Here is a 6,837-nt window from a genome sequence, read left to right as displayed (position 1 = left end):
CCCAGCCCCCCTCCAGCCCCAGCACATGGAGGCCCCTGCAGGTCCTGGGCTCTGGATAACCTCAGCTTGCCGTCCCGGCTGATTCTGCGTCGCTGCCATCCAACATGACACCTTAACGGTTAGCGCTGTCAGCGAGCGGCTGCAGCGTTTCCACTCTGAAGCGTCGCCTGGGAAACGGACGTGACAGCAGGAGCAGCTGGACCTCTGACGGTCCGCACACCTTTCACTGGGCGCTTTACTTCCACACATGAAATGAATTAAGTGGAAACGCTTTCAGAGGAGCGTTTTGCCTTCATCTCCAGAGAATCTGAATTTCTCTGCTGATTCTGTGGGTTTTTACAGTCATTTCTCCTGCTTCGGATTTGCTGCGCAGGTGAAGCGTGGAGCAGTGAGGAAGCTGACATTTGGACCAGTAAACACCCAGAGCCCAGCAGTGTGGAGGCTGAGGTGACTCTGGTGGATTATAATGAGCTTATCTGGATCTTCAAAGAGCTTCTTAAAGGGATAACGCTGATAAACCGCAGAGGAAGAGTGGACCTCACAGAGAGAGGAGGCTAATCCAGGCAGCATGCTGCTCACAGAGCCGTGACACAGATCGGATCCCTCTGCGAATCCAGCCTGGGGGAACGCTGCACACGTTCTCCCTCCGTGTCACACTGACCTCCATTTTCAAACGCTTCAGCCTCGGCAGACACAATGAGCGAGCAGCTGCGACACACACTGCTGCTGCTGCATCAGCTCTCTGGCTCTGATTAAAGGCCTGCAGCTTCAAAACGCAGGCAGCTTGAAGGAACTCGTATCTTTTCCTACATGTTTCAGGAAATGCAACTCAAACCTGAAATACAGTGTAAAAACATGAACTGCTGCTTCAGACTGTCTCCTGTTTTATTTCCGTTTGGCTCCACAGTGGAGCAGCTGGCGGCAGCAAGAAGGATTATTGTTGTAGCTGCTCACAGAGCTCATTTTGATTAATTAACTCCATAGAATTTAAACTGGTTCATTTTTCTAACAGAATCACTTTTATCCCTGCAAAGATTCAACCCAGAACCTTTGCACTGCGTTTCTGGTACGACCGTAAATCTGATGCACAAGCTAACATCTGCTAACAGACGACAAAGCTGCTTCTCTCAGCGCATCGGGGGTTAATTCCTGCTTCTAAACGACCTGATTGGTCGCTGGGAAAGACTGTTGTGTTTAAGTTGTGCTAAAAGCCATCAGAGAAACTATTGAAATCTAAAATAGCATCTCAATGCTAACATGTAGCAGCTAGCGTTAAAGTTAGCGTCCACATTTCTGAAGAAACTCCATGAAGGATCAGGACCTGAAATTGAGAAAGTTGCTTATTTTGCCTGGTTTCCATTTAAAATGTAATTAATGGTCATAAAAATATATTCTCAAATGACTTTACCTTGTAATATAATTTAATTTTTTAGCGTGGCGCTAACACCCCGCTGTAGGACATGTAGCAGTTTGGTTTGGACAGCTCAGCACTGTGGTTCAGCAGTTCAGATGAAGGACGGTGCGCCCCCTCCCTGTTTCTGAATGGAAGCGGCGCCGTCGCGTCCAGCCGGCTGATCTAAGGCGAGTTTGTTTCACCGAGCAGCAGCAGGCGAGCGCAGGATGGGCAGGAAAACTGGAGCAGAAAATCTGGCCCAACCCCACAAACACACACGAATAAAAACACTGGAAGAGAAACGAGAGGAAGCCGAGGGAACAATGAGCAGCCTGAGACGTTCACAGATTCCTCTTTCCAAGAACATCCAAAACAAGAATCACTGGAAGTATTTTCTTTCCACATTCTCAGTCTGAGCCGACAGAGCTGCAAGTGGAAGTTAAAACAGCGTAGCCAGCATAAACGGCACCATCTGTGGAAATTGGTACTGGTCCCCAGTGTGGAAGCTAGCAGCAGGACCAGTGGCTACGTCTATTTTTGTCCAACAAACATTCCTCAGTCTGGAGAAGCTTCATGAGGCTGACGTCATCCGTCAGGATTAAAACAGAGAAACAAGGTAAACGCTGACGACTGGATTCTTTTAAAATAACGTCGATATTTAAAGCAGGTCACCAAAAATGCAGGAAAAGCCTTCAGAGTGCAGGAAAGATGAATTATTTTCATCTGCAGCCGTTGTTTAACTGGATCCTTCTGTTTATGATGCACGTCTCACAGCAATAACGAAAATGTTGGATAAAATTTAAAATTTCCGTTCAGACTGCAGACACCATCAGATATTGTATTTAAAACCACTGGTGGAAGTAACAAATCAGAGTTTTGGGGGGTTGAAATCTGTCAAACTGTGACGCTCGGGATCTCGTCTCCAGCAACCGTTGGAAACCGTTTCGTGACGGAGACTACAGGAGGACGAAGCTGGACAGAGACAGACAGACAGACATCTGGGGATCTTTGCTTGAGCTGCTGCCTTCATCATGTTGGGTAAGCAAAGAAGGACAGATGGACGGATAGAATGGGTTCTGATTCGTTCTTAAGCCTGGTTGATTAAGAGGTCAACACATTCCTCTGAAAACAATCGCCAACCCGACTTACAGAAACAAAGACCTTCTGAAAACCTGGAAAACCTTCAACCAGGAAACCTTTAAACAGGAACGTCTGGGAAAGGAAACCAGAGAACTGAGGATGTCTGCTGAACAAACCTGCGACTCCTGAACACCTTCGCGTCTTTATTTTTAGCCGAAGCCGGTAATCCAAGAAGCAGTTTTCTAAAAATCTGGTGTCGTCTTACTGTCCGCCATGACTTTTAACCTTGGCCAGCTGGTGGAATTACTTATGAGTCGATAACTATTACCCAGGGAGCAGACTGCTTTACTTAAAACACACTGACCGCACAGCCATGCATGCTTAAATGAGCGACACACACACACACATTAGTGGGCGTTTAGACGATCAATCCTCAAATTGATAGAGCTTGAGAAAAGTCCAGTGCTGGAAACGGGTATTGATTATCCGGCTGCAGAGCCGCTGTGTGTTCAGCTGCTGCTTATGAGTCAGAGGACGCACTCAGCAGAGATGAAAGCCAGCGAGGCGCTTTGAGACGCTTTCCACCCAGACATTTAGCAGAGAATACAGAATCTGTCCAAGCGCTTTGTTGGCTGCACAGAAAACTGACAGCAGACGAAACAAAACAGGAAGGCGAAACAGATTACGTCCGTCTCCCTGGATCCACTGGCATTTAGTTCTGCAGAATCCCGTCTCTTTCAGACAGTCACACGACCTCCATGACCGCAAAACCAGAAGAAATTATTTGTTTTTGGTCTGAAATTATGTATTATTTTTGCAAGCAGGGGTTCTTGTACCAACAGTAATCAACGTATTTACACCTGCTGGGGCTAACGCATACATCCTGGCTGTTTGTAAAATCTGCCTGAACTTGTTCGGTCTGCGCAGAGTCATGGCGGCGCCTCCTGAGGTCTGCAAAGGGCACAGATGGTTTAGCTGTGATGAAACGTGTTTGTGGCAGTGAGACTGTAACGTTTTAGCACTGGGTGACGATGGGCATTTCTCAGAGGACTGGCTAAATGAACCCAAGAGAGCGTGGGTTCACACCGAGCTGGTTTTCAGAGAAACCGGAACATTGTTGCTCGTTTACGCGACGCCAGTGACCGGAGTCTCTCACCGCCGCTTTCTGAAACCAGGATTCAGAGAGAAACGTTTCGGTAACGCCGCCGCCGGAGGCGCGAAGGAGTCTGCAGGTGTGAAAACGAGCAGTCGCAGGATGCATGGCGGTGGGATTAGCTTTACGCGCGAGAAGACAGTAAAACAAAATGGAGGACAGCATTGTTGTGTGTGAGACTCTGAATCTTTTCAGTCTAATAAACCTTCTGCTATATTTAATGTCATATAAACTTAAAGCACCAAGAGTGCACAGACTTCGACCGAGAGCCTCTCTGATCGCCAGACGGAAACGTGAATCCATCTGCGCCTGGGTCGCCACCAGGACCATGATGCATTTCAGTAGCAGAGGAATTTATGCTGCCGGAGAGAAACAATGCTCTGGCCTCCAACTGAGCCAAGACACAACAGACTGTTAGAATATATTTAAAAAAAAAACCTGCAGCATGAGCAATTTACAACACTGCTGTTCAAAGGTCTCAGCAAAATCATCTCCATCTCACGCGAAACTGTGCAAACACTCTGTCTGCACTGATGAAGACTCACTGGAAACTTGTTGTGAAACTGACAGCTTGACCTCCTTTCTGATTATTAGTTCATCCTGATCCATTGGAATAACGGTGATTCCACTTCCTTGATCCCGACATTCTCAAACTATTCTCACTGGAAAAGTTAAACCCACCAGGAGTTAGCGTCTCTCGTCGTTAGACGCGTCCCGCTGGCAGAGGCAGATTCCATCAAAACCATTAAAACTTTTGAATAAAACACATCTGACAGCGGGTACTACGGTTTGGAGCGTTGCCTGGCAACCATACACAGCCAGGGGGCGCTAAAGTCCAAAATGTGATGATCCACAAAATGTTCACATTTAGACTCAAAGGTTTTATTTTGATGGGGAACTTTAACTTAAAGATTTGTCCTGTTTTGACTAAGATAATATTTGTTTGTTCTGCATCAACTTAGATAATGTCAGCTATTATCTATTATCTATTTAAAGCAAACATAACTGTAGTAAAGTATGAATATTAATCTGTATTTAGACTTGGATGTCATCTGGGCTTTATTTTCCCGTCTCCATCTGAGGCCTTCACGTCTTCCATCACATTTCCTGCTGTCGTCCCGTCCTGATTTCCTGTGAAATGCTACGGAGCCTCTGGCCGTGTTTTTCCTGTAAAGCGTCGTTGAGCGTGTTCGGGTTTTGTTTGACACATCCGGGTCGGCCTTTCAGGCTCCGTTTGGGGATGAAACCGGTGCCGTCGGAGAAACGTCCACAAAACTCACCTGATCTCAGCTTTCTGCCAGTCGGCGCAGCTCAATCAGAGATGATTTAGTGTTTTACTGAGGAGATGGGAAGTCAGACCCTGGCGATAAATGTAAAGCCTTGTGTTATCCATCCATCCATCCATTTTCTTTCACCCTTGTCCCTCAGTGGGGTCGGGAGGGTTGCTGGTTCCTCTCCAGCTAACGTTCCGGGTGAGAGGCGGGGTCACCCTGGACAGTTCGCCAGTCTGTCGCAGGGACACACAACCATGCACACACACACTCACACCTAGGGACAATTTAGACAGACCAATTAACCTGACAGTCATGTTTTTGGACTGTGGGAGGAAACCGGAGTACCTGGAGAAAACCCACCATGCACAGGGAGAACATGGAGACTCCATGCAGAAAGACCGGGGCCGGGAATCGAACCCAGAACCTTCTTGCTGCAAGGCAACAGCTCTACCAACTGCGCCACTGTGCAGCCTAGCCTTGTGTTAATTAGACTAAAAGTACTGAATGCCATGAACACACAGCGGCGCGTCCACTGAGGCAGAGGCAGTCGATCCCGTCCGCCCCGCGGTTAATGTGACTGATTGGATTTGTCAGATGCGTTGGCCGCCTCGGCCCGCTCGCTGTTTTCTCAGACAGATAAGAGACTCGAGGCGACCGAGGACGAAGACAAAAAAAACAAAAAACCCCAAGGCCTGTTAGATATTTCCATGGTCTCCAACCTGCCGCCAGCAGCAGACAGTCACGTCTGGAGAACAAGCCGCAGAGATTCTCTGTCTGCTCTGGACGTTCACGGCGTCTCAGTTAACACCAGGAACTTCCTGCTTGGAGTTCGTTATCAAGAAATGAATTCATTTGCTGGTGCCAGCCGGATCCATCCCCAGGAGGACAGATGTGTCTCACTGGGGACGGGCGTCTGTCCCACTGAGGACGGACTGCGTGGGGGAAGAGAGGGGGGCGCATGAACTCGTTCAACCAAGACTGTCACAACCTGTTAGTGAGGCTGAGAGCAGGACGCAGCTGAAGACACGGCTTCGTTTTTACAGCAATGTTAGCCTTTTAGTGGGAGGTTCACGAATCTATCCGGGTTAAAATGAACAAAATCATTCATATTTAGGTTTAGAGGAATATTTTCATCAAGGCTCCTGCAGGTTTCCCCAACTCAGATTTAAGACTTTTAAAAATCTTCATTTTGACAGAAATGTACAAAAGAAAATCGAAAATAAATTAGTTGACGCTAAGGCCAGCTGGCGATAAATTTACATTTAACCATGATGAATATAAATAAGCTAGCTAGCTTCACCTCGCAGGGTATTGACCTTCTGCTCATGACGTCACGCTTTCCGGAGCCCCGCCCACTCCGCCATGACGGAAGCTAAAACAACCACGTGTTTCTTTAAAGCTAGTCTAAAACCAGACATCTGTAACCTAATATAGCTTCATTTATTTAATTTCACCTTAGTCATAGTACGCTGCGCGGTGACGTAGTTTCAAAGGGTCAATATTAGCAGCTAGTAGCAGTTAGCTGCTACCGCTAATTTATCAAACTTAGAAAGAAATCCCAGTAAAAATACTGAATTTCCTCCGAGTTGACGACAGACGCCTTGACACGGATTAATTAAAACATTAAAAAAAGAACGATTAATACCTAGTAAATAATTCTGCCAAACAAAATGTAGCTTCTCTATCATTTGTTCATTATATCTATAAATTACAACAGTTTGTCTCGTATCTAAATTTAATCTGCATCCAGCACATAGAGATGTGAAAACTAACAGTTTTATTTTTCTTTATGAGTCAGTGTTAACAGCAGACTCTTTATGGGAAACAGAAATAACCTGTTAAACGATTTGATCCCCTGGTTTCTGCTGATGCAGTGAAACATGTAGCTGCAACAGTGGCGCAAAAAGTGGGTATGCAGGGTATGCAACGCATAGGGG

The 6,837-nt window shown here is 46.7% G+C and overlaps 1 protein-coding gene and 1 long non-coding RNA gene across 3 annotated transcripts in view; one reads left to right on the top strand and one right to left on the bottom strand.

Moving 5' to 3' along the window:
• basp1 (brain abundant, membrane attached signal protein 1) overlaps positions 1 to 6,837 on the bottom strand; it is a 66,113-nt gene that overhangs the window by 10,566 nt on the left and 48,710 nt on the right. The window lies entirely within an intron of this gene.
• The window catches only part of LOC108167092 (uncharacterized), a 28,388-nt gene continuing 21,574 nt past the window's right edge, over positions 24 to 6,837 (top strand). Inside the window, exons 1-2 of one of the 2 annotated variants that reach the window (XR_001777483.1) lie at positions 24 to 2,009; positions 2,320 to 2,431. This is a non-coding gene — a long non-coding RNA (uncharacterized LOC108167092). Of the gene's footprint in view, positions 2,432 to 6,837 lie in introns of both variants that reach the window. The other variant, XR_001777481.1, reaches the window with a different exon arrangement.

Source organism: Poecilia reticulata, linkage group LG17 (assembly GCF_000633615.1).
Source record: "Poecilia reticulata strain Guanapo linkage group LG17, Guppy_female_1.0+MT, whole genome shotgun sequence".
Taxonomy (NCBI): domain Eukaryota; kingdom Metazoa; phylum Chordata; class Actinopteri; order Cyprinodontiformes; family Poeciliidae; genus Poecilia; species Poecilia reticulata.
Note: the sequence above shows the minus strand (reverse complement) of the source record. Positions and strands in the feature narration are given on the sequence as shown.